Source organism: Branchiostoma floridae, chromosome 7 (assembly GCF_000003815.2).
Source record: "Branchiostoma floridae strain S238N-H82 chromosome 7, Bfl_VNyyK, whole genome shotgun sequence".
NCBI classification, from domain to species: domain Eukaryota; kingdom Metazoa; phylum Chordata; class Leptocardii; order Amphioxiformes; family Branchiostomatidae; genus Branchiostoma; species Branchiostoma floridae.
This window is the reverse complement of record NC_049985.1, coordinates 2,813,279-2,835,853: the sequence shown is the minus strand read 5'-3', so window position 1 is coordinate 2,835,853 and position 22,575 is coordinate 2,813,279. Positions and strand designations below refer to the sequence as shown.

General features: G+C 39.4%; 1 protein-coding gene and 1 long non-coding RNA gene across 2 annotated transcripts in view; both read right to left on the bottom strand.

The window, feature by feature from the left end:
* The window catches only part of LOC118418927 (ATP-dependent (S)-NAD(P)H-hydrate dehydratase-like), a 120,982-nt gene that overhangs the window by 55,730 nt on the left and 42,677 nt on the right, over positions 1 to 22,575 (bottom strand). The gene's annotated exons all lie outside the window — the stretch shown is intronic.
* Positions 16,158 to 20,384, bottom strand: LOC118418928. Its single transcript, XR_004831560.1, has 2 exons — positions 20,283 to 20,384; positions 16,158 to 17,613 (listed from the first exon to the last, which is right to left on the bottom strand). It is a non-coding gene; the product is annotated as an uncharacterized LOC118418928 (long non-coding RNA).

Genomic DNA, 22,575 nt, shown 5'->3' with positions numbered 1-22,575 from the left:
GATGACAGGAAGGATGGATGAATAGATGAAAGCAGGTGACTACATTAAAAACAAGGAGATGGATGATTGGAGAGATGTTCAAATGACAAGATGAAATAAAGGATGGTAACTAGATGTACATATATATCTATGAGCAAAACGATGAGAGAAAAAGACAGAAAAGATTCACAAATAGATGGAAGTAGGTGTCTTTAAAATGAGATGGACAATGCTTTCAAGAAAAGGAAAGAATGGTTGGTTGGATGGTGAACCTGAAAGAACACATTCAAACTTTTTTCTGAGCAAAGACAGAAAGTATGTATGAATTAGAAGAAGGCACATATATGTAATATGAATAATGCTTTCAAGTCAAGATCTAGAGTAAAGGTTGAATGGATGGAGTTATAAAAGGTCAAACTTTTTCGGGTGATTCTGTCATTAAACAGTACATAAACAGATTGAGGGATGATTAGAAGATGGGGTAAAGTCATACATGTATGGTGAATTTGATACATTTAATAATACATATAACTGTATATATATGAAATAAGCATGTGGTTGTAATATACATTTTAAACTGTCAAGTGTTAAGTGACTAAGATACATGAGAATTTCAATTGACAGATTTACAACTTGAAATAGTTGTAAAATATCACCTAACACAACCTGATCTACCTCTGTAATGCAGTGCATAAAACACTAATTTATGGATATTGGTACATAGTTAAATTCATGGGTCATGAATTTTTTATGGTACTTTGAAATTCCATCTTTATTGCAACCAACTATTGCCGCTGTGATGGCTACAGCTTCTCAAAGGCTACACTGCACCAAAATTTCTATCTGCATACGTTTAACTTTATTATAATAAGGTATTTGTGTCCAGAATATTCCGAGTCCATCAAAGACGAGGCAACCGGAGATGGCAGACTTCACTCCCTTACCCATACTGTTAAGAGCCTTTTCAATCCCACAGACAATAATGGTGACATGACAATGTATGACAAAGCTGTGTTGTGTTGGAAATCACAGATATGCCAAACCAATACTTCACTCCCTTGGGGTAAAGTCGAAAAGCAATTTATAATGATTGGAATTTTTGCCTCACGTACATGTTCAACTTTGTATTCTCTAGATTTATAAAATTGACATTAAACTTTTGTCCTAGAAAATAAGCCTGAGTACCATCCTCCGTAGTGACTGCTGGCTCAGTACTTTTGCTTGCTAACCAGGCTATAGTAAACTATCATATCGAGTTGCTTCTGCGATAAAAGTAAAACATATAACACTGTTACACACAGTTGAATCTTCTTGAAAACAACAAAATTTGAATAGGAAATAGACTCTAAGACATAATCTATATCAAAGTTTTCAGTGACATATTGTTATCTGTATGTCTATCATTAAAGCTAATCTCTCTTTTTTGAACTGCCAATACTCAAGCCTTGGGGCTAGCATTTTTGTGACGGGTCGTGGAAATTTGGGACAAATCCAGCTAAATCTACAATTCATAAATTGCCTCTCGTTAACTGATGATCCCTTTGACTTGGCTTTTGTCAACTGCATGTCAACTTACGTGGCTTCAGCTGATACAGATGATGATATAGCAGATGCATGGTGGCAAGTTGGGATTGACAGATGAGTCAAGATGGTTGGATAAGAATCTCTGGTGGAACAAGTGTCTCTGCATGGAGATGCAGTGGTTGTACTTTATTATATTGCACAGATAGAAATAGAGCAAAAAGGTTCAAAACTTTTACTGGAAGGAATGAAATAAAAGTTCTTTCTTTTCAAACTTCCAATGATGTTACATGTATTTGGTATCAATGCCCAGCAGTGACACTTATTCGATCTGACTTCTTGAGCCACCATGTCTAGATTTCCCAACTAGGAAGGGTGGCTAAAACCATTCCACATTAAACTGCTGCCCATACATGACTCATATGATGTACAACAAACTATCAGTACTTTAAAGTTCTGGAAGCCCCCTACTACAGTTTGCAGCCCTTCTTTGAAGAATCATCCTCACATCCTCAAGCCCCATGCCTTGCAGTCAATTCTCCTTGTGACTCAAGTAAAATACAATGTACGACAAACTATCAGTACTGTAAAGTTCTTGAAGCCCTCTGCTTAAGTTTTGTGGCCCTACTTTGAAGAATCATCCTCACAGCTCAAAGCCACATGCCTTGAAATCCTTTCTCCTCACAACTCGTGTAAAATACACAATGTACAACAAAACATCAGCACTGCAAAGTTCTGGAAGCCGTCTGCTTAAGTTTTGCGGCCCTACTTTGAAGAATCATCCTCACAGCTCAATGCCACATGCCTTGAAATCCTTTCTCTTCATGACTCATGTAAAATAAAATGTACAACAAACCATCAGCAGTGCATAATTGTATAAGCCCTCTGCCAAAGTTTTGCAGCCATACTTTGATGGATTAAGTTCTGGAAGCCGTCTACTAAATGTTGCGGCCACTCTGAAGAATCATCCTCACATGCAGCTAAGCCTCATGCATGCCTTCAAGTGTTTTATTGTCAAGCTGACAGCAATAAATGTCCTTGTGTCTTGAATTTGACTGTCACCATCAATTCCATGCCAAAGTGACCTAGATACTTCAAAGTGCTGAAAGATGGGTACATGTGACAAACTGCCATCTTTCTGGTGACACCAATTTCATCTTTGTCTCCTGCATTACTATATAATTCTCTCTAAATCCTTTGAAATCGTGTGTAAATCATTACTCTTTCATGTAAATTGGGACAGTTGCAGGCTGTCCTCGGGGAAGAATCGTGACTGTCAAGTTCTGTCGTATTTCTCATGGCAAAGCAGTGATGATGTCCCTGTTATCTATGGTGTCAGGAAAAATAGTAAATCAAAGGTTATTATTTCGTGGTAAATTCGTAAATTGAAAGCTATTCCATACACTGCCTGTACCCAAACTTGGACAGTTCAACCGCAGATTCACCAATCAGAATCACAGAAAAAAAGGCTGTCTTCACTCGTTTGCTTTCTATTAAGTCCCCAAGTTTGTTTTAATTACATCTCTAACATGTGATATACTGTAAAGAACAATAATTATTACATTGCACACCTTGCCTGAGTTTGTGAGTTTGCATATGTCACATTACAGTACAAGCTAATCTAGACTATGATGTTCTCAATGTCCCAGTGGCACTTGCACTTTGCTAGACACTTGATAGAGGGCTCTCATGCACTGGTACTTACCAGTGATAAAAATAGGCATATGACAAGCAGCAGACTTAATCAAGCATGAACATCACCTTTCCCGAAAAGATTTTCATTTTAAAACTAAGCACATTTTACATCGCAGATATCTAACTATTCAAAATTTGCATAGAAAATTGCATAGATCGATGCTGGACAAAACTGTAAAGAGACCTGTGTGATATCCATTCAGCACCAAGGACAGTTCTGTGTATCTTTTGGCCATTAGAAGCTACACTGCTTCATCCTGTAGCAAATGTCACTAAGGTCTTACACGTATACAGGTACATGTAGACATCTAGATTTGTTTGGCAAAGTATGGGTCTTCAAAGTTTACACAAATGACTGTTTTGTACTAAGACGAAACCATCAAGAGGAAACTGAACAAGAAACCACTTCCTCTTTTAGTCGTTTAGTCAGGTAGACAATTGAGGCTTTTGAATTTGATAGGGGCTTTCCATTATTGGAAATGCTACTTGGTTGGTAAATCACAAATTAAACATGAAAGCTTTAAGTCAAAAACACTTCGGAATCCCCTTTTGTGATTTAGTCACTTAGATTTAACAATTAACAGTCTGCGATGCATGACATAACAACGTGGGAGGAGGTAGAGTAGGACTATTAGATGATGAAATTGTGGCTTTCCATGATGAAATAACCAAGTAAAAAGTACCTGAGCATCATCTTTAAAACTAGACATGACTATTTTCCATGACATAACCAGCACTGATTGGCTACTGTCACTGAGGCTTCCCCTTTTCCTTATAGCTATAAAAAGCAGGAAATAGCAGTCTTTGGCAGACTGCTGTCTTTAACTGTATTGTTGGATGTTGGAAGCACACATGGAGCAGAGGTAAGGCATAATATTTTGCAGACATTTGCTGGTAGACTGAATAGAACATTATGATAGTACATGACTGTTACTGTGGTATAGACTGGTTTACTTGTAACAGCAACATGACAGAGAAGCCTCATGGCAGCTGTATGAAAAAGGTTGAATGCGAGGATTCTTATCTGGAGAGTGTACCATGAAAATGATAATTCATAAAGTTGCATATTTTTCTTTAAATCAAGTTTGTAAAGAATAAAGAACTTAAGAAAAACAAACATCCATCATGAAGAATCAATCAATATAAACATTCTGAAATCATCTGTTTTGATGAAACCATTGGCAAGTAACCACAAATTCCCTTGAGATTGCACAATGACTTAATTTCCAAACCATCTACCAATATATACATGTAACAGATTGTAGCAGCAAATTTGTACTCAATTTGGCAATTGGGTTGGGCAGCATTGGAATGTTAACATCAACATTCAGGGGTCAGGGGTAGGAGGAACCCCTTGCATCCTTGGTCGGAAGTCCTCCTAGGAGATGGAAACTCCGAACAACAAAGCCAACGGTATGGTGGCTTTGAAAAGGCGTCTTTGACACCTGTTTCGCCATACCCTCCATATGTATACGGAGAATCTCAATAAAAAAAAAAAAAACATTCTTCAGTCTGTAAAAGCAGAAGTGCAACTAGGCAACAAAACCCTGTTTATTCTCTGTGTACATATCCATGACTCAACCAGGTGTCCATATTTGGACATAAAGGTAAAGCAAAGCATGTAACATGATCCCTCTTAGTCACAAGGGGAATTCCCTCTTATACTGTTATATACTACATTATGTGAGTGTTACAATCAAACTTACCCAAGAAAACAACGTAGGAGACCAACAAAATCTAGGAAAGTCAGGTAGTCACTACATACAGAAATCTTATTGCTTGTGTCAATGGGGAAAATTATGTAAGTATCTAAGGGACCACTAAAAAGTGGTCAAAATGGCCAGATGACTGATACATGAGTGTATTGTACACCTGAAGTAAATGAGGTTTGATATTCTAAAAGAACACTAGAAAGGCAACATTTTTGAAAAAAAATGCAGGATTTGGGCGAAGGGAAAAGAAAGCAAATCGCAAGAAAAGAAGCAACAAGAAAGGCAACATTTTCGCGAAAATGCAGCAAAAATAAAAAATAAACTAGAGTTCGGGGACCTCATACCTCCATGAAATATTTAGTGCTTTTTTGTGGATGGTATGTAACGGCACTGAACTTTAATCCAACGCAACTTTAATCCAACACTTTTCAGAACCCATCTGTCAGTCAAAAACTAGCTCCGGTTTGCAAATTCTTTTGAGTGCTTTACAAGACCAGTAAGGTATACGACTTAAAACCTTGTAAGTTTGAGCTCACAAAGATCGCATGTTGCAGTGACAAGTTAATCAATCTTCTGGTATGTTTTCATCTGTTAATCAAGCCGTGGGAAGAGGGCAGCGATTGTAATTTCAAGCAACACTACTCTTCGTCCTCACATTACACAATCATCATCACAGTAAATATAGTGAAATATCAATAAACTGTCCATCCAACACAACCAACATGCCTTGAAGTATCCCTCTTTAAAGTACAGGGCCAGGCTTTGTTACACAAATTCAGTGGAAATCCGAACACGCGCCATTTTGAATCATATTTCAGCACGCCCCTTCACCCCTATTTTTGAAAGTGATCACATCCAAAGGCCAGTAGGACGGATCTCACTGGCGATACCATTACAGCCCCACATGGGGGACGTGCTGTAGGGAGTTTGTACTGTGTTTTGCGGGGATATTTTTTGGGAACCATTCACAAACAAAGTATTTTGCCACCATTTGCTGACCAAACAACGGATGAAAAGTTTCATAGAACGTCATAACTGTGTAGTGGAACAGCAGAACGGATTTACCGCTGGTTGATGTATTTTCGGGCCGTGTTTTGATCGCTGCTATCAGCAGTTTACTGACATGCCGATTTGCCAATTTAACCTTGAGTAAGTGCCTGCCGATTGATACAAATTTGTCGTTGTAAATATGAAATCCATAGATAAACAGCCTTATTATATTATTGTGTTGGATTAAAGTTCCACTGGGAATAGAATCCCAAAGGACTTGCTATCAGTTACACTGTCTTTGAAATGTTATTTTCTCGCGACACAACAGAAAGTGGCAGACCAATGCATGTGTAGCAATGGCCGGGGAAACATAGTAAACAATGCACTTAACAGTTTCCAGAATGCGCTAAAGCCCGCTTGTTTATTTATGGTTCAGTTTAGAATTTGTTGGAATGTGTTGGATTAAAGTTCAGTGCCGTTATGTTTATAGTCGGTTGCATTTGAGAGTAATGGTTATATAATATAAATGTTATGGGAAAGTAGTGGTGTATTTATCTAATGACACAGAGGATGTCCATCTGATTAGTAATTATCAAAATGTGACACTTAATTGTGTAATGTGCGTTTAAGAGGTCGACGGCATATGGTAGCGTGGTGTTCCTTAAGCTTGATGTTTGGCATTTAAACTGTCTAAGGTTGTCAGCATTATTGAGGTTCGACTATGTGCCTCAGAGCTGTGTGGTGGGAGGAAGTTGGGAAACTCAGAAAGAAGAAGGGATGTGGCCAACTTCAGTCAGATGGTGATTTGATTTTCCACCAATATGTCATAACATCAGCTGTTCACACGGTACAAAAACGAGATGCACACTTTCCTCTGACAGCCCTACACCAACTGTAAGATGAATACTTGGCGCCAACCCCGTCTGCTAAAAAACAAGTACCACTGGCTACGAAAGAGACAACTAACAACTGTCCCTTATCGTAACAAAATCAGAACATCTGTATCGCCCATAAAACTTCTGACACCCAACCCAGATGAGAGGACCTAATGGCATTTTAATCACCATGTCACTCAAATCAGCAGTACAGTATGTGAGACATCCATACCTGTTAAGCATTATCGTTAAATGTACTTCAACTTCTTACAATTATACTTACGCTTCACATCTCCATGATATCCTAAGCAGACATAAATAAAACTAATTATCATATTAAAAAAACTCGGGGTTCCCCAAACAGCTGTCACCTCACCATCTGCTTGGAGCTAAGCCCATTAACAAACACATAAAGCATGATGCCTGTACCAATATATCTCAAATATAGGAGTGATTTCTGATATTATTACATCGATTATAACGACAGATACGGCGCCCAAAATCTCATCGATTCGAGCTTTCATCACACCCCACCAACACAACAAGTATGAAACCAATCCATCCAGCCGTTCTTGAGTAATCATCTACACAGACAGAGACACATAACAGAAAATATAACCTCCATTCCATGACATTTCATGGAGGTAAAAATATCATCTGTCCACGGATTCGATCCCGGCGCGTTGGTTTACCACGCGTGAATAATACCACTGAGCCAACATATTACAGGCGCACGTTTTATAACGTATACAAATGTATTTTGTAGCTTGAACACATCCGTTCACCGTTGAATTTGCAAGATTCTAAGGTCCAATTTTCTGAACATAATGTTTTTGTGTGAAAATTTATCAATCTCGTTCATTTCATGGCGGGCAACTTCTCCCTTGAGCGACTGTTTGGTCATCTCAGCTGCTATAGTATTATCCAACTGCATGCCGAATGCCATTTTGTGTTCTGTGCGTTGATTGGTTCACCTCTGCGTACACCCGAGACAGTCTGCAACTTTGTTCCAATCAAAAAGCTGGAAACGCGGAGTACATATGTTTACAGCTTCCATTTTTTATGAGTTCTGATTGGCTATTATCAAAGTCGATGCTGATTGTGTTCTGTGTGTTGATAGGTTCACCTCTGACTCACAACCGAGAAAGTGCGACTTTAAGCCAATCAAAAAGCTTGAAACGTGGAGTACATGTTTACAGCTTCCATTTTTCCTGTTTTCCGGGTGAAATATGCAAATATCTGAGGAAAAACTAAATGTGGCTTCGCCCACATAACTAATTGAAGGGACTAACCTGAAGATGCATAAATAAACAAATAAATAAACAATGACAAGCAGGTGTACTTGCAACGAGGATATAAATCACATGACCAAAGCTGAAAAGTCCCTGAGCCTATTTCTAAAAATAAAGATGACTCACTGGACTTAACATTACATGAAAAGCCCTGATTGGCTGGCATTATTATTGGGGATTCCCCTTCCCTGCATTAGCCATAAAAGCCGAAGTACATCCGCCATCTTTCTCTTTGCTGTTGGACCCTGCTAGGGACACCATGCAAGGAGCTTGAGGTAAGTTATTTTCATGCCACCGAGTTGAACATGAACAAAGCTGTTATTAGTAATGACGTTCATCTGATGTGTAGTCAGAGGTAAAAATCAACAATTACTCCGTCAGAAATTTTAGCAATGTTGGAACTTTGAACATGCCAGTTGCTGGCCATCATTTACAACGGAAATGTTACAACCCTGTAACATTGCTGGAAAAACTATCTCAAAGATTGGAAGTCCAAAGTTTGATTTCTAACCATCCTCCCATTTGATATGTTTTATTGTTGATGAGGCTGGGCAAGTGTTTGGAGAATCTTGAATTAGACAAAGAAACCACTTCTTCTTTCACAACAATTGGTGCCCATATTTGGTCATGCAGGTAAGTTGGACGTGTAACATGATTTTTCTCTACAGGTTGACTGTCACGGGTGAAATTCAAGTCTCTATACAGACCAGAGGTCCAGTTTGCCCATTGATAAGGTAACAAATGATATGGAATTGTCTCTAATCATCAGTATGTAACACTTCCTTCTTGTTAAGTGACATCATGAGGCTTTTATATTGTATCTTCATGTTTGATTTGTATTACAACTGTAAATGCAATTAAGTTTGCGGGGATTTAATTTCGCGGTAGTGGGAAGAGGGACTTATTGCGGTGGTTTTAAGTTCCCAGTAGCACCATGCACTGTAGTCTCTTACTGCCATACAAAAATTTTCGTGGTGGTTCTAAGTTCGCGGTGAAGCGGACACTGCGAAAACCGAAAAGTTTCTGCATTTACAGTACCATACACTTTGGTACTGCTTTGACAATTAAAGTACGCACCCCTGATTCAAGGCAATAGTCAAAGACAAAATCTGTGGGGCTGGAAGCGACCATAGTTCCCAACCCTCATGCATGAGGAGGGGATTGGTAAACAAAGAAAACACTAATGGATGCCCATATTTGGTCATGCAGCAGGTATGTATGACGTGTGTAACAATATTTGGTCTGTGACTTGCCTTGAATAGGGGTGCATACTTGAATAAACAAATCGGTAGCAAAGTCTATGGGTAATACAAATTGGTATAACTTTGGTATGAACTAAAAGTCTAAGACTTAGAGGCGTCCACATCATGCTGTGCACGAGGCAGTGTAAGAAGAAGAAGAAGAACTGAAATTAAGTACCCATCCCTTCCACCAATCTTGAACAATTTAAAGTAGATAAATGCAAAATTTATGTTGTTTTCTTCTCTTTTACCCAGTATCGTGTTCCCAACTGGCATCTCTACAAATGCAAAATTAAATCTCTCAAAATAGAAGAAGCTTTGTAAACGAAAACAACATGATATTATTAACCACCTTGCCCTATTTGAGGTCCGCTTTCCATTTATCTGTGCAATAACCACAAATAAAGTACATTTGTGTGTAGTACACACATCCCGATTTGGCAACAACCAGTATATATAGTGTCTTTGGAAATTTTGAAAAAATTTAAACAGTGTGTACTTTTGTGTGTAATGTGGTATTGGTTCTCAGGTAAAACAAGAATTGTGTTAAACAATAGGAACATGAGGAGGACGTATATGTATATTCTTTGATTACTTTTGGTTTTTGTTTTGACCTTCCATTCACTTCTTGCTATGTTTCATTGTTTGCAAAATTTTAATCTAGAACCATGAAATCAAATTGTTTTGGATTAAAGGATGTACCTCCTGTAGAAAAACACATTCAACTTTATCTTCTTTGTAAGTGAGAGCAATCTAAAACTATAACATTAGACAATTAACATCAGAAACAGTCAATGCTTACAGTTGTCATGATACAAAATTCTGAGAGAAATATATCATAATGTAGCATAATCTTTTTTCTTCCTGCAGTTGGCAAAATGGGCACACCCAATTTATGCTGCCTGATTATAGGGGCCTTATTCCTAAACGTGGCCTTCTCGGAAGCAGGTAAGGCAAGAAATGTATTTTGTATAAATCCCATGAAAACAAAACACTCTCAACACGATATGTGCTGTGAACTTGTCATACAAAGTTTACATGCTTAACCAGTAAAAGGGTGTCCACCACTACTGGTCCACCCAAGCCATTTCAATACATCATACATTGTGCACTTCCTGAATCTTGATGTGAGTGTTAAGGCTTAAAGGACATTAAGTTTGGATTATATCCTAAATTGATCAACAGACATTAGAGATCAAGGAAAGAGTGTTTCATTTCATATAGTTTCTTGGGACTAATGACTGGCCATCACAAATTTTCTTCAAATTTTTCTACCACACATTGCAAAGGAGGTGAAGATGGTTGCAGATCATGGGTTTGTTTTCTAAAGTGGCCATCTTCTTAGCAGCACTTGACATCATGCTTCTTAACCTTACGTGAGAATTGCAATTTTTGCTCAATTTCTAAATTTCTCACTGAAACATGTGTTTTCTCCTTTGGGTATGACCTAAATAACATACAACATGCTTCCAGCCCTCTCACAGGTTGGACCATTTTCTGGACGTCAGCCAATGCTACCCTGGTTGGGCTGGTACCTCGAGGGATACGGAATACATTGTGTCATATTCTATATAATTATATATCTATATATATCTATTTTCCAACTAATTTTAGGGATCATACTGATATCCGATGAGCCATGCGAACATGAGATATGGATTCCAGTGAGGATCTATTTTCTTACAGGTACATTATTTATTTCATATCCAAAGTCCAAACGACTGCAGTTGATTTCTTGAGCTCCCAAACAATGAGTGGGAAGGAAAAAAATATAAAGCTGGAGACAGCCCTGCGGAAGACATTCTAATATTACATGCTCAAGAATGTTTATGTGTACACTAACTTGTTCAAGAGACAGGATGACATTTGTACCCAGGGTCATCTAGTGTTTGTTTCCTACATTTCTATGACTTGGGACTTTCCATGACTTGGGACATACATGTGTACGTCTGTGTGATGTACTGTTGCATTTTGAATAGATATGATAAATAAATAGAGTTAAGCAGAGAAAACTATTGTATCCTTCCTCATCCCTCACTTGCATGATTTCTGTCCAACATTGTCCGCATTTTCACAACTGCCAAATGCCGCAAGAATAAATACAAATCATTTACCACTGTGGAATCATAGTATTTCCTCATTGATAAGATTATTATTTGCATAATTCAAATTCTTTTTCTCAGTTACATTGTATAAAATGTCACATGTTTGAGAGTCCTATCTTGGAATGCAGTAGACTTCAAAACTTTTGTAATTAGATAAGGTAGTGATTTGCATACTGTGAATGCAGAAATATTTGCGGTGGTTTAAACTTTAATGTTCGTGGTTTTTGCAGTGACTGCTTCACTAGGTGCAAATTCAAAACAGGGCTCGAAATACACTTTGGGTATAATTGCACTGGTGAGCTAATTCTGTGTACGTTCAAGTTCGTTGTTTTGACATATTGTCTTCTTCAGGTGCTGATCAGTATGACTGGTACATCATAGACACAGCAGACGGGATATGGTTCGTGATTGGGATCCGGAGTCTGTACAACAGTGATGACATCTTACCCATAACTACATCTAATGTGCATGGAGGAACGGACTGGCACCAGGAGTTCAGTAGTTTCCAGGGAACAATGCGGACCCACTCTGGCTACCAGACTACACTAAAAGAAATGAACCTGTATGGAATCTCATCAGGTAACTTAAAGGAAAAATCATTCTTGTTTAGTAACCTGAAATATTGATACAAAGAAGGTTCACAGAAATAGCTGCAAAAGGCCACTTTGACTTCAAGTGGGACATTTCAATTTAGGTTATTATAAAACTGTTATAACCTGTTTTTAAATCTTTCAAACGAATCTTAATCACATAGTATAATCATTTATTATAGTAACTGTATATATAGCGTGCTATGATTTCCTGCAATAGTGCATATTATAGCAACAATTAAATGTGTATAATGCACAGATGTAACATTATTTTGTTACGATAAATGATGTGATAAAATATCAAAACAATGGAACGTTAATCCACCATACATTCTGTACATCACAGCACTGTCTATAGCATCACTGCCATGTACAAATACAGACGTAAAGACGTACTCTTTTCACTCAAGTATGTGACGTATGACCTACCAGAAACATGTCACACTTTAGTTTTGCCCATTGCTGTCAAAATATTTTTCATAGATAGATGAAACAGTTATATACCTAAGTCATTAGAACCAACAGAAATATGTCTATAGGCAAAACAAAATGGGGTCCGAAAATACCCTGCACGGTCAGATTCGTTGTAAAAATGAGCATTAATGTATGTGGAGAGAGAGACGGAATGGTGCCTGGTGTTCAGCGGTTTCCGGGGAACGGTGCAGCATTGGAGGCTTGTGCTGGTCACTCGGAGTGAGACCCACACCGGGTACCAGCCAAGGTTAAGGAGGCTTGTGCTGGTCACTCGGAGTGAGACCCACACCGGGTACCAGCCAAGGTTAAGGAGGCTTGTGCTGGTCACTCGGAGTGAGACCCACACCGGGTACCAGCCAAGGTTAAGGAGGCTTGTGCTGGTCACTCGGAGTGAGACCCACACCGGGTACCAGCCAAGGTTAAACAAACTGAACCTGTACGGAATCTCATCAGGACCTGGTAAGGAAAAAATTGTTTGGTAACCTAGAAATCAGAAATATTGATACAAAGAAGGTTCACAGATTCTGAAATAGCTGCAAAAGCTTTGACTTCGAGTGGGACATAGCCTGACATTGGGATGGGTGAAAGATTTGCCATTCCGTATGGTGGCCTTGATAAGGCACCTTCTATAACAAGAACACCTGTTCCGCCAAAACCCTCTTCTGTATTTGGAGAATCTTAATAAATAATTAATGTGGGACACTCTTGCTGGATGGGACAGACAGAGATGGACAGTGTCAGTATTTCATTTGAAGTTGTTATAGAAGTTATAAAATGTATTTAACCCTAGATGAATCTTAATAAAAAAACTTAAATATTGAATAAATAAATATAAAATGCCATCATTATTCTGGGAAATACTTGAGTGTTTTAAAAAAAAACTCAAGTATTTCCCAGAATAATGATGGCATTTTATATTTATTTATTCAATGTTTAAGTTTTTTTTATTAAGATTCATTTAGGGTTAAATACATTTTATAAGTAACTCTTGATGTTGCCACCTCAATTTGACTATCTGTCTTTATCCATCTTTAGCTAAAATATATTGATTGCTCTCAAATATGAAATCAAAAGTACCATTCTGCATTTATAGAATGTGCAAGTCTAGATAGCAAATCTCAGCTGAAGCATTTCTTACCCACCTTTTCTATGTTGCAGAACCAATGGAAAAAGTCCAGGAGGTGGTGGACAGCAAGATGGTAGGTTACAATTGTGAATGTCTTAATGGTTTACTAATGAATAAATATAAGGCATGTGAGAGAATGTTGGTTAGCTACACTACATATTGCTCTACAGTAACTGTACTTTCTATGATTCAATGATGCATATGTTCATAACTAGACATCAATACAGAAGCAATGATCTCATTTTGTTCACATCTTCAGAGGCAAGCTCATCTGCAAGGCCATTCCATGCTATTCCTGGTGCTGGCCCTTGTTCTCTTTGAAGCATCAAACCTAGGAGCCATCCTCAAATACCATGGTACAAACATCCTGATGATCGATCTATTAACTTACGGTAAACAGATCAACGGGTTTACGGAAGCTGTGTAGACCTGTTGCAGTTGGAGGACTGTACTGCTGGGTGTGTCTCATGTCTACAGGGTCGATGTCAGAGGTTCAGCGCCTATGATGTCCCCTGTGTTCATGAGGCACGGCCATGTTAGGCATCTACAGCAGTACAGTCCTCCTTAGAAACCTTCACTGCTGTGGACCTGACACTTAACTTCCTCTGTAACAAAACTGGTGATGAGGGAACAGTGTTTGGCCATCTTGCCATGGCCTGGCCATCTACTGCAAACATTGCCAGTTGTGTTACAGAGGTTGAACTGAATATACAATGTAGACCTGGACTGGTAAAGGACACGAGTAAGGATTACGACTTATATTTCAATAATTGTCTTTCTTCTATGTCTCAAGTAATACGTTTTGTTTATGTGTACCATCTGTTACATGTGTTAGAACCTTATATGTTACTTATTGACTTGTAGTTTTACTTATTTTCTAAATATGTGCATAGTGGTAACTTTAGAAACAATTCATGAAAGTTAAATGGGGCCACCCAGGTATTTCAAAATTCAACAAAAAAAATTAATAAAAATGGAAAAAGATTAAAACAATATACCGAATCATTTATTTTTTTGTAAAGTTACATAACGATTGTATATTTCAGTAATCTTGGCTTTCATCTTTTCCTAGTATGATTGAAATGTAGAAGGATTAAAAGATACATGTATCCATCCATAATAGAATGATTGAGACAGTAGTTCTTATTTTATATATATATATATATATATATATATATATATATATATATATATATATATATATATATATTTCCTGTTACAGTAAAAGGCAAAAGATTGGAGAAAAACTACTTGAAGAAAAAAACTTTTAAAAAATAGAGATGTTAACTTTTGTAGCTTTTATGGTTTTGCTCTTTGTGCGAATTTACAATACATTTTCTTGATTATTCAAAGCTTAATCTTCTTGCAGTAACTGTTGTATCAATTATACTACCAAGTGTGCAAGAGTGAACAAGCATATTTATATGTATACATGTTGTGAAACGTGTGGCTACTGCCTAAGTGCTCAGACCAGGTACCCATTCTCATTATTTTCAGACATGTAGAATAGATTTTGTGTATTGTTTTGTTTTGTTTTGTTTGTTTCTCTTTTTGTACAATATAAATTGTACATGTAGATAGTTACCTATTCTTTCTGCGCAGTGATTGACTCATCCATATGAAGCTATGGGGTGGTGCCTGGAGTCGCGCGAAGATGTGATACATATAACATTCCCCAGACTGAGTGGGTGGGTGGGTGGGCGGGCGAAAAAGAAAAACTGCGCTCCATCGTGCCTACCTCTTTTCCCTTGTCCCACTCCTTCTATCCCATGTTCACGTCTTCGACGGATTCCAGGCTGTGCGGATGAGTCCGTCAAACTGCATGTGAATAGTCTATCCTGCCTTTATATGGGATTGGGTCTTCGCCTAATATAGGCATCGCCAATCACAGCGCAGGAAAGATAGTTACCTATTCTTTCTGCGCAGTGATTGACTCATCCATATGAAGCTATGGGGTGGTGCCTTCCGTCGCGCCTCTTCTTTTTAGTATCATTACCTGAGTTGCGTGGCATCCAAGCTTCTTGGTGCGTGTGTGGGTTCTAGGAGACCAACCGCTGACTCCACGCCAATAGGGAACGCGTGCGGTGTATACTCAAGGACGACAGTGGACGCATAAGTCAACATACTCAACATAGTCTATTGACAACTTCTTATGGAACCGTTCCATGATGGTAAACAACCAGCACCACACAGTGCGTGACGTAACCACTAGCGGACTCTACCACTTACATGGGTGGTGGTCCAGACCTACCATAACAATCACTATACAATATTGGCGCTACTATTCTTCCTTCTTACCTCCTACTATTCCTAATCTCATCCTAACTTTCCTTCACTCCATCGTTCATAAATATCCATACCTTCTACTATCCCCAATCTCATCTTAACCTTCCTTGACTCTATCGTTCTCTCCCACTCTCATCCTTACTTCTCCCACTCTCATCCGCCAAGTTCTTCACACCATCATTCTCTATTCCTTTCTACCCCAACCTCCATTCATTATTCTTTTATTCGTGTCCTGCTTATCGGAAGTGAATCAACTACAATAAAACTAATGTGCAGTCTAATACTTTTTATTTCTTGCATCGCCGGCGGTCCTCTTCTAAAAACTACTAGAAGTGTCCTCTGTCAGATGTTGCAAACTCCAAATATACTTCCAACCCCATAAATAGAATAGACACGGTACGTAACAATGGTCTATTATCGCAGCAGATGTAACTTTCGTATAACGGATCTCTCCAAATTCGACGTACACAAATGGCCCAGACATATTGCAAGAATAAATACCCAATATAATCCCATTTCTCCCTATCAGAACTCGGGTATAAACAAAACAAAAATGTCGACATTCGGTTTCAAATATTTGTTTCAACTGCCGTTTAGCAAACCAAGCTACGTCACATACATTGGGATAATTGTATCTAAACAAAAAATCTGTATTGAAGTGTTAGAGTCCTCCTCACTACTGTTCTAGCTTTTCACTGATAACAACCTCTCTGGAAAATCCACTAACCCTTGAATTGATACATACTTGACGAAACCAGTTTTGGCCAATGCCGTTTTGCGCTGGGTAGCCAACCCTATATTACTAGGTCTAGGTTGGAAAGCATATGTGATAAATTGAAGACATTCTATTTTATGTGCAGCAAAACCTTCATGTCTTCTATAAATAAGCCTTAACCCTGTGTGTGCCAAAAAAGGCTGACAGTTAGAAAGTAAGCAGTGACCTTTTAATACTGGCTATATTAACCTGAAACTTTTATAGCGTCATCTTTGGACTCATTACAGCTAAACATGTCAGATCTACCTACGAAACAAAATTAGACTTTGGCCTAAATGTTTCGATAAAACGACAAAATAACTGCTGCCTTTTAACTTTCGTGCCTCGTCAAGTTATCAACAAATTACTACCTAAGATACACGAACCTGTATTTATCCATGGCACTTTATATTAAACATGCTCCTTTTCAAATTACTTATAAACCATAAGCGCTGGAACGTACTACCAAGTAAAGAAAATGGAGACATACGAAAACAGCAAACCGATTTAATAACTAGTTGTTTCTCAACATTACAACGAAAAACATGTCACTTCCTGGACAACTTCTGACGTTGATGTGTTCTAATTAAAAACAAGCAAATACAGTGGTCATCCCTACAGTGAACTCTAAGACAGTATAGATGTTCTTTCTTTTTTTTTACGAAGAAAACGTTTAACAGACGCCCTCTAACATATTCTGTTACTTTAAGGCAAAATGGAAGTTCAGGTCACAATTCGAACGTACGAGAGAGTAAAAAATTCTGGGGCTGTTGTCTCTCTGTTTCTGAATTTTAAGTCTGGTTTTAAACTTCTTGATCCCTTTGCTTGGCCACCATCCCTGCCTGTACGCCGTCCTCCCATATGGTTTGCTGCGTGTACTTCTCAGCTGGCTGGTGGGTCTAAGTTGCTGAACTTGAGGTGGTATTTTCAGACGTCCTCGCATCACACCCACGCGCGTTGTACTGAATGCTTCCTGTAAAATATTTATCATATTGCATGTCCTTCGGGATGAAGGTATCCTTTCTCTTGAAAACCTGTACCACCTAACGAATACGTCGTTGGTTACGAATGTTCTACGACAATGTTGCTCTTTGTCTTGTACTTCAAAGAAAACGTACGTGTACCAAGAATCATAGCGATACAATAGCGTGTTGAAAAACGAACGAATGATACTCGTAATTAGTTCAAACTCCTTGCAGTTATACGTATATAAGTGCCAACTTTTAATCTTGTGCTGTCCGTCCTAAAACTATCCACGACGTACTATTCTCTACATTGCACACCGTAATCTTCACAATTGTCGGCCTCGACTTCAGTGCTTCTGTAGATATTTTCTCAATCGCGTTAAAAACTGCTTGCCGTTCTCGTTATCTACACGGGGTCCATCAACAATCTGCAATGCCACAAATCTCACCAAAGTATCGGACAGTCTCGGTATGTACCATCACGAAGTTAACCAAAACCTGTCGTAGTCAGCCAGCCAAACTGTACTATTCTCATTTCCTACATGTGGCTGCCCTGTCGCACGACCAACTATATCAGCCTAGAGTTGTCCCTCGACTTGTCAAGTAACAAACCGAACGAAAACCAAGTCCTGTTATCAGCCTGAAGCTGTCCAATAACTAATAGTACGGCTCCATAGCACACAAAATTGTCCTTCAGTCTTAAACTCCACCTGTGGTTGTCCCACAACTTGTCGCATAACAAACAAAATAAAAAACTGTCCGCCAGCCATGTTACCTACCTAGGCTTGTCTAAACAACCTGTCGTGCGACCAACCACTAACACCTGGGTAACAAATTTGTAACAACGTATCGTGCGATAACAGAAAACTGTCTAACAGTCTCTTTACTTCTCTAGTCCAAAAACTTTCCAACAGTCTTGCTGCTTACCTGGGGTTACTCAACAATCTGTCGTACAACAACACACAAAACTATCTAACAGCCTTTTTAATTCTCTGAGGTTGTCTAACAACCTGTCACACGACAACAACAAACAAAATTGTCCAACAGTTTTGCTGCTTACCTGGGGTTGCTAAACAATCTATCGTACGACAACCCACAAAACTGTCTAACAGCCTTTTTACTTCTCTGGGGTTGTCTAACAACCTGTCGCACGACAACAACAAACAAAAAATGTCCAACAGTCTTGTTGGCTTCCTGGAGTTGCTCAACAATCTGTCGTACGACAGCACAGCGTCACAAAACTGTCGAGCAGCCTTTTTACTTCTCTGGGGTTGTCTAACCAACCTGTCGCACGACAACAACAAACAAAACTGTCCAACAGTCTTGTTACCTACCCGGGGTTGTCCAACAACCTGTCATACGACAACAGCAAACAAAAAACTGTCGTACACTGTTGTTACTCTACCTGGCGTTGTCTCACTGCCTGTCGCACGACAACAAACCAAACTGTCCAACAGTCCTGTTACCTGCCTGGTGCTGTCCCACAGCCTGTCGCACGACAACAAACCAAACTGTCCAACAGTCTTGTTACTTGCCTGGTGCTGTCCCACAGCCTGTCGTACATCAACCAACCAAACTGTCCAACAGTCTTGTTACCTGCCTGGTGCTGTCCTACAGCCTGTCGTACATCAAAAAACCAAACTGTTCAACAGTCCTGTTACTTGCCTGGTGCTGTCCCACAGCCTATCGTATACATCAACAAACCAAACTGTCCAACAGTCCTGTTACTTGCCTGGTGCTGTCCCACAGCCTATCGTATACATCAACAAACCAAACTGTCCAACAGTCCTGTTACTTGCCTGGTGCTGTCCCACAGCCTGTCGTACATCAACCAACCAAACTGTCCAACAGTCTTGTTACCTGCCTGGTGCTGTCCTACAGCCTGTCGTACATCAACAAACAAAACTGTCCAACAGTCCTGTTACTTGCCTGGTGCTGTCCCACAGCCTATCGTATACATCAACAAACCAAACTGTCCAACAGTCCTGTTACTTGCCTGGTGCCGTCCCACAGCCTGTCGTACATCAACAAATCAAACTGTCCAACAGTCTTGTTACTTGCCTGGTGTTGTCCCACAACCTGTCGTACATCAACAAACAAAACTGTCCAACAGTCCTGTTACCTGCCTGGTGCTATCCCACAACCCGTCGTCCATCCACAAACAAAACTATCCAATAGTCTTGTACACTTACCTGGGGTTGTCCAACAACCTGTCGCATGACAACTACAAACAAAACTGTCCAACAGTCTTGTTACTTACCTGGGGTTGTCCAACAACCTGTCGCATGACAACTACAAACAAAACTGTCCAACAGTCTTGTTACTTACCTGGGGTTGTCCAACAACCTGTCGCATGACAACAACAACAAAACTTTCCAGCAGTCTTGTTATCTCTCTGGGGTTGTTTACAGCATGTCGTACGACAACAGCAAACAAAAACTGTCCAACAGTTCAATTGTCCAACAAACTATTGCATGACACCAACCAGACAAAAAACTGCAAACACTTTTTTTTTTTCTAGGGTTGTCCAAGAACCTGTCAAGCGAGAAACCCAACAGAAAGCAAATCGGCTCATAAACAAAAATCAAATCACCTGAAAACTCGCTACAAACTCGAGGTTGTCTGCCGACCTGACGAGCAACAAGATAACAACCTCTAGCTGAGATATAGGACACACCTTAGGAAAACTGCCGCAGTGGTTGACAGCTGTCCGAGCGTCTTGAGGCCTGGTCCCTCAGCTTTTCGGGTTGCTGAATGCTGACTGGTCCACAAAATGCAATGCCCAGAATCGCTTCAAACTTCAAAATTAAACAAAGCAAATATACAGAAAAAAACAAAGGAAAATACGTAAAATAAGGCAATACGTTCGACTCCTTCCACAACAACAACAACAAACGTGACAGGCAGACAAAAAACTATACCAAATACTGTCTAAAGCCTTTCAAACAACGTAACTCACCCATAGAGCTACCAGTGATAAGTTGAAGCCTCCGACTCTTTCTTGATAAAAAAGGTCGGGCTCTGCTCCGAGCGTGCGGAAACTGGAACAACGTTGTACCGCTTCATAAAGGCTCCTATGGCGAAAAGACGGGGTAAACAGCAGCCCTAGCGGTGGCTCAGCTGTATCAACATACCTAACTCAAATGAGACAACACAAAATTAATTATACCAAGCCTATTTTACCAAATAGAATCACTCACACCTGCGCACGCGAAACATGTGCGATGCGCAAACATATGCAAATTACGAGTCGCTAAACGAAATGAACGACAGAATAGTTGCTGACCAACAAAACACACCATAATCATACAAAAGGGGAAAACAGGAAAATAAAATCAAGAAGGAACAAGAAAGAAAACAGCCGAGGGATCCACTAGAAAAAACAGCCAACGTAGGAAGACAAATCAAAATGGAAAATTCCACAAGACGCCAAAAATGGCGGCGAGCTCAAAACCTTGCGTACCTGCTTGGCTTGTAAATCCTACGCCCGTAGGAAACTACTCTATCTTCTCTGTTGTCGGCAATTTTCCCTACCCGTTCCCAGAAGGTCGTAGATATCGCAGACTTGTCCTGGTGAGTCTCACTGTCAAAAACAGTGTTACTGGTGCTCTGCTATGGAACGTCCGGCTCATTCACAAGGCTGCTGCGTCAGTCATGCTGGGGTCGGCCGTGCCGGCGGTGTCACTTGCCTTCTCCGTCGACGTCCTTTCAGACAGTACTGCATATACCTGTGATGTCTAACAAACGCCCAAAATAAGCGTCTATTCTCGCAGTGAGGCATGCTTTCTTCCATAACCCATACACAATGCCCGGCACGCCAGTGTCTGCGAGAAGAACGGACCTCAGCATGACAAAGAGCGATACACGTGCAAAACGCAGACAACTCACATTCGTCCCTACGCAGCAACAACTTCTCGCAGTTTCACAAAGCAAAATAAAATACGAAATCTTCATGACACTAAAAGGGCAATCTTCGAATTCTATACTCCCTGTAAACGCAAACGAGGTAAATACTCGGTCTCTCTTCTACACCCCGAAAACCTGCTGGCGGTCTTGCTGTGGATCTTCTGTGTTTCCGTAGCCATGGCGTCGACGAACCGGCTGTGGGGAGGAGTCCGTCAAACTGCATGTGAATAGTCTATCCTGCCTTTATATGGGATTGGGTCTTCGCCTAATATAGGCATCGCCAATCACAGCGCAGGAAAGATAGTTATTGTATCTTTATGCATATGTAGTAGGCCTGCAAATGACTTGTGATACAGATTTGAAGGTGTTTTAATAATTAAAAAGTTATATTGTTTGAAAAGTCTACTTTTGTCTACATCTACAGCATCCTTATTTTACAGATTTCCATCTTCTGTACATTTAACAATAAACAGTGTAATTTATGCACATTTGATGGATGTCTTTGCGTCATAAATATGTGCAATGTCTAAGTACTTAGATTTCCTTACTTGACTTAAGTGTTACCATCTTGCATCCCACAAGATGATATCAAACTATACTGGAACTTAATAGCACACAAGCCCATATGAACATACTGTACTGCAACTTTCCCATTAAAATAACACAATCATGGCTTCTACAGTACATGGACTTTGTACCTATCTCTCTCTATATATATATGCATAGAGAAGATACAGATACAGAATCTGATACTAATACTGATACATTATCGAAGTCTACCTTACCGTAGATCTTCTCCAACTTTGTTGTATAGATAGGCACATCAATCAGCTTTCCTCCAGAGTCTGCTTTCTACATCTACTATTATAAAACTATGCAGGAAAACACTGGTGGTCTCCCTGGATACCAAGAAGTTTGCTAACACAAAGATCATGGAATGGGGTAAACAATCTCATCAATCTAATCTGACTTTCATCACTTTATCTACTTGAACTCTTATAAAATCATTTCAAACAGCTTGCAAAATGTTTCATTAATATACAAAGTCATGTAGTATATAAAAC